The following is a 7,500-nucleotide window of genomic DNA, read 5'->3' as shown; positions in this document are numbered from 1 at the left end:
ACACACAAGCAGACTATACTGACTCTACGACTTGTTCTCCTCCTCCTCCTCCTCCTCTTCCTCCTCCTCCTCCTCCTCCTTCTGCACCTCCTCTTCCATTTTTTTTCTGATGAACAAAGAAAGAAAGCGCCTCCTTCTCCCATATTTCGTTATTTATTTATATTTTTTATAGTTTCTTTTTTTACTTGAACTGGTCTTGTGAGAAAATTGTGTTTCGTTTCTCAATAAAAAAAAGATCATTCTCTCTCTCTCTCTCTCTCTCTCTCTCTCTCTCTCTCTCTCTCTCTCTCTCTCTCTCACACACACACACACACACACACACACACACACACACACACACGAGTCCATGATGATTATCGGTTGTTTTCATTTCTTATATTTTCATGTTTTCTTGATTCTTACTTCGTTTTGATAGTGTCGATTTTTCTTTATATTTTTTTTACTTACAAGAAAATATTTGTTAACTCTTTCATTTCGCTTTTTCTGTTTATATATTTGCTTTCCTTTTTTTTTACAGGAACGGAAGCAGGTTAAGGATGAAGAAACCAAAGAAAAGTGTCAATTAACATCTATTATCTATTGTTTTTGGTTGAGTCTTTAAGAAAATCAACCAAGAGAAGATGGCGCCACTATAAACACTTGCCTGCGCTATGACAGGCTGGGGCCGACTACCATCCAGGCCACAAAAACACATGAGACACTAGCGGCAATATTATATTCTTTCCTTGAGGGCATACCAGGCTGAAAATCATAACACATTTTCTTTTATCTAATTTCTTATGTACGCTTTCTATTTGCCGTACAATTTTGCGAGGGTGTTCTGGGTGCAACGTTGCCAGATTGTCGTACTTTGCCTATTATATTTGCCGATTTCCGACCCAAAAACTGCTTACATCGCCCAAATAACTGCCTTCATATATGGTTATCGCTCAAATGGTTAATTATTGGTGCTTCTTGGTAACTGTTATGGGCCAGAAACCCGTAAATACGCGGCTCTCGAGTACGATAATCTGGCAACCGTGTCTGGGAGTATCAATCTACTGACTAAGACCACTGGGAGAAAACACGTCCGTCTGTCATTCTTTTCGTGTCGTCCCAAAGAACATTACAATCTGACCGTGTCTCTCGAGTACTCATAACTATCATCTTGTAGGAGCAGCGGTTAAAGGGTTTATTTTTTTCCTGTTTTTTTGATTTTCTTTTTGAGGAGGAGGAGAAAAGAATAAGTGAAAGAAGATGATAACCTGACACACCTTCTCGAGTGCTCATAATCTGTATTTACCTGTATTTTAGTTTTTCTTTCTTTTTTTAGGAGGAGAAAAGAATAAGTGAAAGAACATGATAACCTCACACTCTTTCGGCTTCTATAACTATCATCGTCTTGAAGGAGCAGCGGTAAGAGGGCGATTTTTACCTGTTTTTTAAGTTTTTCTTTTTTAGGAGGAAGAGGAGAAAAGAATATATGAAAGTACATGATAACCCGACACTCTCTCGGCTACTATAACTATCATTGTCTTGAAGGAGCAGCGGTAAGAGGGCGATTTTTACCTGTTTTTTAAGTTTTTCTTTTTAGGAGGAAGAGGAGAAAAGAATATATGAAAGTACATGATAACCTGACACTCTCTCGGCTTCTATAACTATCATCGTCTTGAAGGAGCAGCGGTAAGAGGGCTGATTTTTACCTGTTTTTTTAAGTTTTTCTTTTTAGGAGGAAGAGGAGAAAAGAATATATGAAAGTACATGATAACCTGACACTCTCTCGGCTTCTATAACTATCATTGTCTTGAAGGAGCAACGGTTAAGGATCTTTATTTTTTACCCCTTTTTTTAGGAAGAGTAAAAAAGGAGGAGGAGGAGGAGGAGGAGGAGGAGGAGGAGGAGGAGGAGAAGGAGGAGGAGGAGAAGGAAGAGGAATAGGAGGAGGAGGAGGAGGAGGTGAAAAAGATATAGATAGATAGACAGGTAGGAAGAGAAAGAGATAAAGGAAGAGTGGGGATGGAATAGGAGGAGTAGGAGGAGGAGGAGGAGAAGAAGGAAGAGGAATAGGAGGAGGAGGCGGAGGAGGAGGAGGAGGATACAAAGGAAAAGATAACAGAAATAAAAAAAGATAGAAATAACACACGTAACAACAAAAACTTAAAGACAGTGAAGATAAAGAAAATAACAACAACAATAACAATATCAACAGGAAGAGAGAAAACAAACAGACAAACAAACAAACAAAGAAAGAACGTGATAATTATAACTTGAAAAGAAGTACATGATTCTCGACATAATAAAAAAAAAAAAAACAAGAGAAGGTAAAAGAATCGAGATATCATAAGTAATAGTTTTAAGTAATAAGAATTGTGCCAAGTATTAAGAGAAAATAATGATAAATAATAATAGCTTAATAAAAATACCTAACTGTCTTGAAAACTGCGCAACCCTTTAGGAGCAGCGAGTAGCGGGCTTTTTTTTATATTAGTTTCCTTTTTTTGTGCCCTTGAGCTGTCTCCTTTGTTGTAAAAAAAATGGCATATCCTTATATTCTAAAGCTGTAAGTTGATATATATTTCTGTAATTGCTTCTCTTTATCTTTCTTCTCCACGTATCAAGGTAGTTGTTTTCTTTTAAAGGTTTGTGACTGAATTATTACGGAAAATTAAAACTTATGATAATTCGATTTTCTTTTGCTTTCTCTTTTGTTTTTTTTTATTTATCTTATCGGGTTCATATATTACCTTCCATTTTCTTTCTCTTGTTGTTATCCTCCTCCTCCTCCTCCTCCTCAAAACGCGGTCAATAAGAAAGCGAGACATGGCAAAAAAAAGTTATATATGTGATCGTATTATTAAACGCTCTGGGAGTCCGCTAAATGAGTGACGCCTGTGTGTGTGTGTGTGTGTGTGTGTGTGTGTGTGTGTGTGTGTGTGTGTGTGTGTGTGTGTGTGTGTGTGTGTGTGTGTGTGTGTGTTTGAAAAGAAAGGAAGGAAAAAAGAAAGAAAGAAAGAAAGAAAGAAAGAAAGGAAGGAAGCGAAAATGAGGGATAGAGAGAGAGAGAGAGAGAGAGAGAGAGAGAGAGAGAGAGAGAGAGAGAGAGAGAGAGACACGGAAGTGAGCTGAGGCGCCATTCACATCTAGTCTAGCGGAGCGACTGAGATCCTAACCACACACACACACACACACACACACACACACACACACTTCTCACATCATTATCATTCTTAGTCATGTATATTACTCTTGAATGTGAGAAAATAAAAAAAATCGTCAGTAGAGGTTGTCGTTCTCTCTCTCTCTCTCTCTCTCTCTCTCTCTCTCTCTCTCTCTCTCTCTCTCTCTCTCTCTCTCTCTCTCTCTCTCTCTCTCTCTCTCTCTCTCTCTCTCTCTCTCTCTCTCTCTCTCTCAGACGGAACGTGCATTAAAGAATATGTCTGCTGTCTGTCTGATGAGAGAGAGAGAGAGAGAGAGAGAGAGAGAGAGAGAGAGAGAGAGAGAGAGAGAGAGAGAGAGAGAGACCGTAACAAAAGAGAGAAGAAAAGGCATTAGGTAAAGTCTGCAATGAAGAAGCGGTTTAGACAATAGACGGAGGAAAGAAGGGGAAGGAAATCGGTGGGAACGGAACAAAGAAATGAAGGAAAGAGGGAACAAAATTGATCAACGTGAAGCTAAAATTTTTGAACGTAAAAAAGAGAGAAGAGAATTACGGAACCAAAAAGGATGATTGGATAGAAAGAGGGACAAAAGAAGGGACAGAAAGACACGGAGAATAAGAAGCAGAGAGCAGTGAAGGAGGAGGAAGAGGACGAGGAGAAAAGGAGGTAAAAAGAAGAATTGTTTGTAAAGAAACGGATGCATCAGGGTTGTCAAATTATCGTATTCACCACACTGTACTTATCATTTTTAACCCTCACACTCTCGTACCTACACAAATAACGAAAGAATATTGAAGTTAGCGTTAAAACTGTTATTTATTGATGTTTGTTTGTTTGTTTTTGCTATAGATATCAGTCAGAAACTACGAAAATGGAATACGGTGTGTACGATAATTTGTCAACGCTGGGATGCTTGCAAAAGAGTAGGGGACCAATGAGGTGAAGTCAGGTAATTACAGGTATCCCAGGTAGGTTTGTTTTCTTCATTAACTATTCCATTTGTGAACCAAGTCTTGCTAATCACCTCGAACTCACATTTATCTAACGAACCCCTTGCTGAAGACGAATATCTAACCACTTCTTCGAGCTTACTATCTTACCAACACAAACTACAATGGAGCTTATTTTCTTCCATTCACAATTTCTTCCATCGGTGAACCAAGTCTTACCAACCTCCAGGACCTTAACTTTATCCATCAAACCATTGCTGAAGAAGAAAGATAAATATAAGAGATGAAGAAAGAGAGACAGGAAGAAGGGAAGAGTTGATGGGGTTTAGAAAAGATAATACAGAGTTGAGGAAAGAATAAACCGTGAAGAAAGGAAAGGAAAAAGAAGATAGGAAGAAAAGTGAGGAAGGAGAAAGGAAGAGAAGGAAAAGAAAGGAAAATACAAGAAAGTGAGGAAATGAAGGGCAGGATAAATGAAACGTAGTGAAATAAGGAAGGATGGGAAGAACGGAGGAATTGAAGAAAGGAGGAAATAAAGAGGAGGGAAGGGAGGAGAGGGAGGGAGAGAGGAGACAGACAGACAGACAGACAGACAGACAATCATTTAAACAACAGCTGACTCACGACATGGGTTCAATTTGTGTGTGTGTGTGTGTGTGTGTGTGTGTGTGTGTGTGTGTGTGTGTGTGTGTGTGTGTGTGTGTGTGTGTGTGTGTGTGTGTGTGTGTGTGTGTGTGTGTGTGTGTGTGTGTGTGTGTTATTTCCTCTTAAAACAAATATATATCAATGAAACCATAAAAAAAAACACGTCACTTCACTCCATTTTTCTCAAGTATTCCGCGGAGAACCAGAAACAGGTAATAGTTTTGTGTGTGTGCGTTCGTGCGTGGGTGCCTTGGTGTGTGTGTGTGTGTGTGTGTGTGTGTGTATGTGTGTGTGTGTGTGTCTGTGGTGAGACGTTAGGTACAAAAAAACTGTAAAAACATATATTGAAAACGAGGGATGAGCACGTTTGATGGAGAGAGGGAGGGAGGGAGGGAGGAAAGAGAGGGAAGGAGGGAGGGAGGTAAAAACGGGACCTGAACGCCTTAGTCAATTCTCACAATGGACTCAAAAAGCGAAAAAAAAAAAATGTTTGAAAAGAAGGAAAAAAAAAAAGGATGCTCGTTAAGTGAAAGGTTTTATCTCAGCGCTTCCGTATATGCGTGTTAATAGTGGAACACACACACACACACACACACACACACACACACACACACACACACACACACACACATACACAGAAAGAGAGGAAGAAAAAGACAACTAGATAGATATAGATAGATAGATAGATACATATAAATAGATAGATATAGATGGATAGATACATAGTTTGATAGATAGATAGAACGAGAGAGTGAGAGAGATAAAGAAAGATAAAAGACAATAATTGAGCAATGAACGGTCTGGCGAAGATAAAAATAAGTAAAACAAATCAAGAAAATAAAAAAAAGACACAGACAGGAAGTGACGATCAGAGGAATGGCAAATATTCTTAAAATTGGAGGAGAATTCTGTACTTGTCCAAAAAACCGTTCGTCGGATTTGTCTAACGGGGACTTGGTGGACTTACTGTTTTAATCAATGTTGCTGTGCTTTTTTTTAATTTTTTTAGACCTACTTTTGTTTTTGTTTTTGTTTGTTTTTATTACTCTTGCTTTGTTTTTGTTTCTTTGTATTATTGTTGTTTTTGTTTTTGTTTGTTTTTATTACTCTTGCTTTGTTTTTGTTTCTTTGTATTATTGTTGTTTTTGTTTTTGTTTGTTTTTGTTACTGTTGCTTTGTTTTTGTTTCTTTGTGTTATTGTTGTTTTTGTTTTTGTTTGTTTTTATTACTCCTGCTTTGTTTTTGTTTCTTTGTATTATTGTTGTTTTTGTTTTTGTTTGCTTTTGTTACTGTTGCTTTGTTTTTGTTTCTTTGTATTATTGTTGTTTTTGTTTTTGTTTGTTTTTGTTTCTTTGTATTACTGTTGTTCTTGTTTTTGTTTGCTTTTGTTACTGTTGTTGTTGTTTTTGTTTGTTCTTAGTTGATGCTGTTGCGATTTGTTTGTCTGTTTGTTTGTTTTTTCTCTCTCTCTCTGTTGATATTGTTTGTGGTGTTATTTTCTTTGTCTTCACTATCTTTAAGTTATTGTTGTTACTGTTGTTATCACTATCTTTTTTTATCTATGTTATCTTTTCCTTTGTATTCTCCTCCTCCTCCTCCTCCTCCTCCTCCTCCTCCTTTTTTCCTTCCTTTGGTTTATCGTCACAACTAAAATTAATCATCTTACTCATGGTGGTGGTGGTGGTGGTGGTGATGGTGATGATGATGATAGTGATGGTGGTGGTGGTGGTGGTGATGGTGGTGGTGGTGGTGGTGGTAGAAGATTCGTACTGAAATGAAATCGAGTAAAAAAATAAATAAAAGAACTGTAAGTCTTTGTGTGTGTGTGTGTGTGTGTGTGTGTGTGTGTGTGTGTGTGTGTGTGTGTGTGTGTGTGTGTGTGTTCGTGACCTGACCCGAGTCACGCCCCCCTCCCCCCCTCTCCCCCCCCATGGGCAGGATGTCAACAATTCTAATTTCCTCTTGTAATGTTGAGAGACCCCCCCCCCCCTTTATCTCTCTCTCTCTCTCTCTCTCTCTCTCTCTCTCTCTCTCTCTCTCTCTCTCTCTCTCTCTCTCTCTCTCTCTCTCTCTCTCCCGTTACACACGCACAAAAACTCACAAACACACATTTTTTCTCACCGTCTCTTTATTGACCTTGAAACAGAGGCATTCACGGGCAGGCGAGGGCAGGTACGGCCTCACCTGAGCTAATTCGCCTCAAACACGGAGGGAAGGTGATTGCAGGTAACGTCCAGGTGCAATTAACGACCATTCTTCCCTTTTGTTACTCTCATGATTACGCTGTGTGCAAATTTGTCTTTTTTTTTGTCTGTCTGTCTGTCTGTCTGTCTGTCTATTTGTCTCTACGGATGTCTCTCTTTCTCTGTATCTATGTCTCTGTCTTTCAATCTGTCTTTCACGTCTGTCTGTCTGCCTTCAGTCTGTATTTGCCTCTGTCTCCCTCTCCCTCTCTCTCTCTCTCTCTCTCTCTCTCTCTCTCTCTCTCTCTCTCTCTCTGACGAATGGCGTGTAAAAAAAAAAAACTCTCTCTGCGGACAAAGTTACGGTTTTGATTCCTTCTTCAGTGTTGTTTTAAGAAGGTCACGCAGTTAGGTGGAGAGGGAGGGAAGAGGGAGGGAGGGAGGGGGGGAGGAAAGAGGAGGGAGGGGTGGAGGAAAGAGGAGGGAGGGAGGGAGCGCTGGAGGAAAGATGTGCAGGTTCTACTCTTCCGTGAGATCGATGAGATAGCGATGAGGAAAAAGAAGAAAAGAGAGAGAGAGAAAGGA

This window comes from Eriocheir sinensis, chromosome 38 (assembly GCF_024679095.1).
Source record: "Eriocheir sinensis breed Jianghai 21 chromosome 38, ASM2467909v1, whole genome shotgun sequence".
NCBI lineage: Eukaryota > Metazoa > Arthropoda > Malacostraca > Decapoda > Varunidae > Eriocheir > Eriocheir sinensis.
This window is presented reverse-complemented; position numbering follows the sequence as displayed.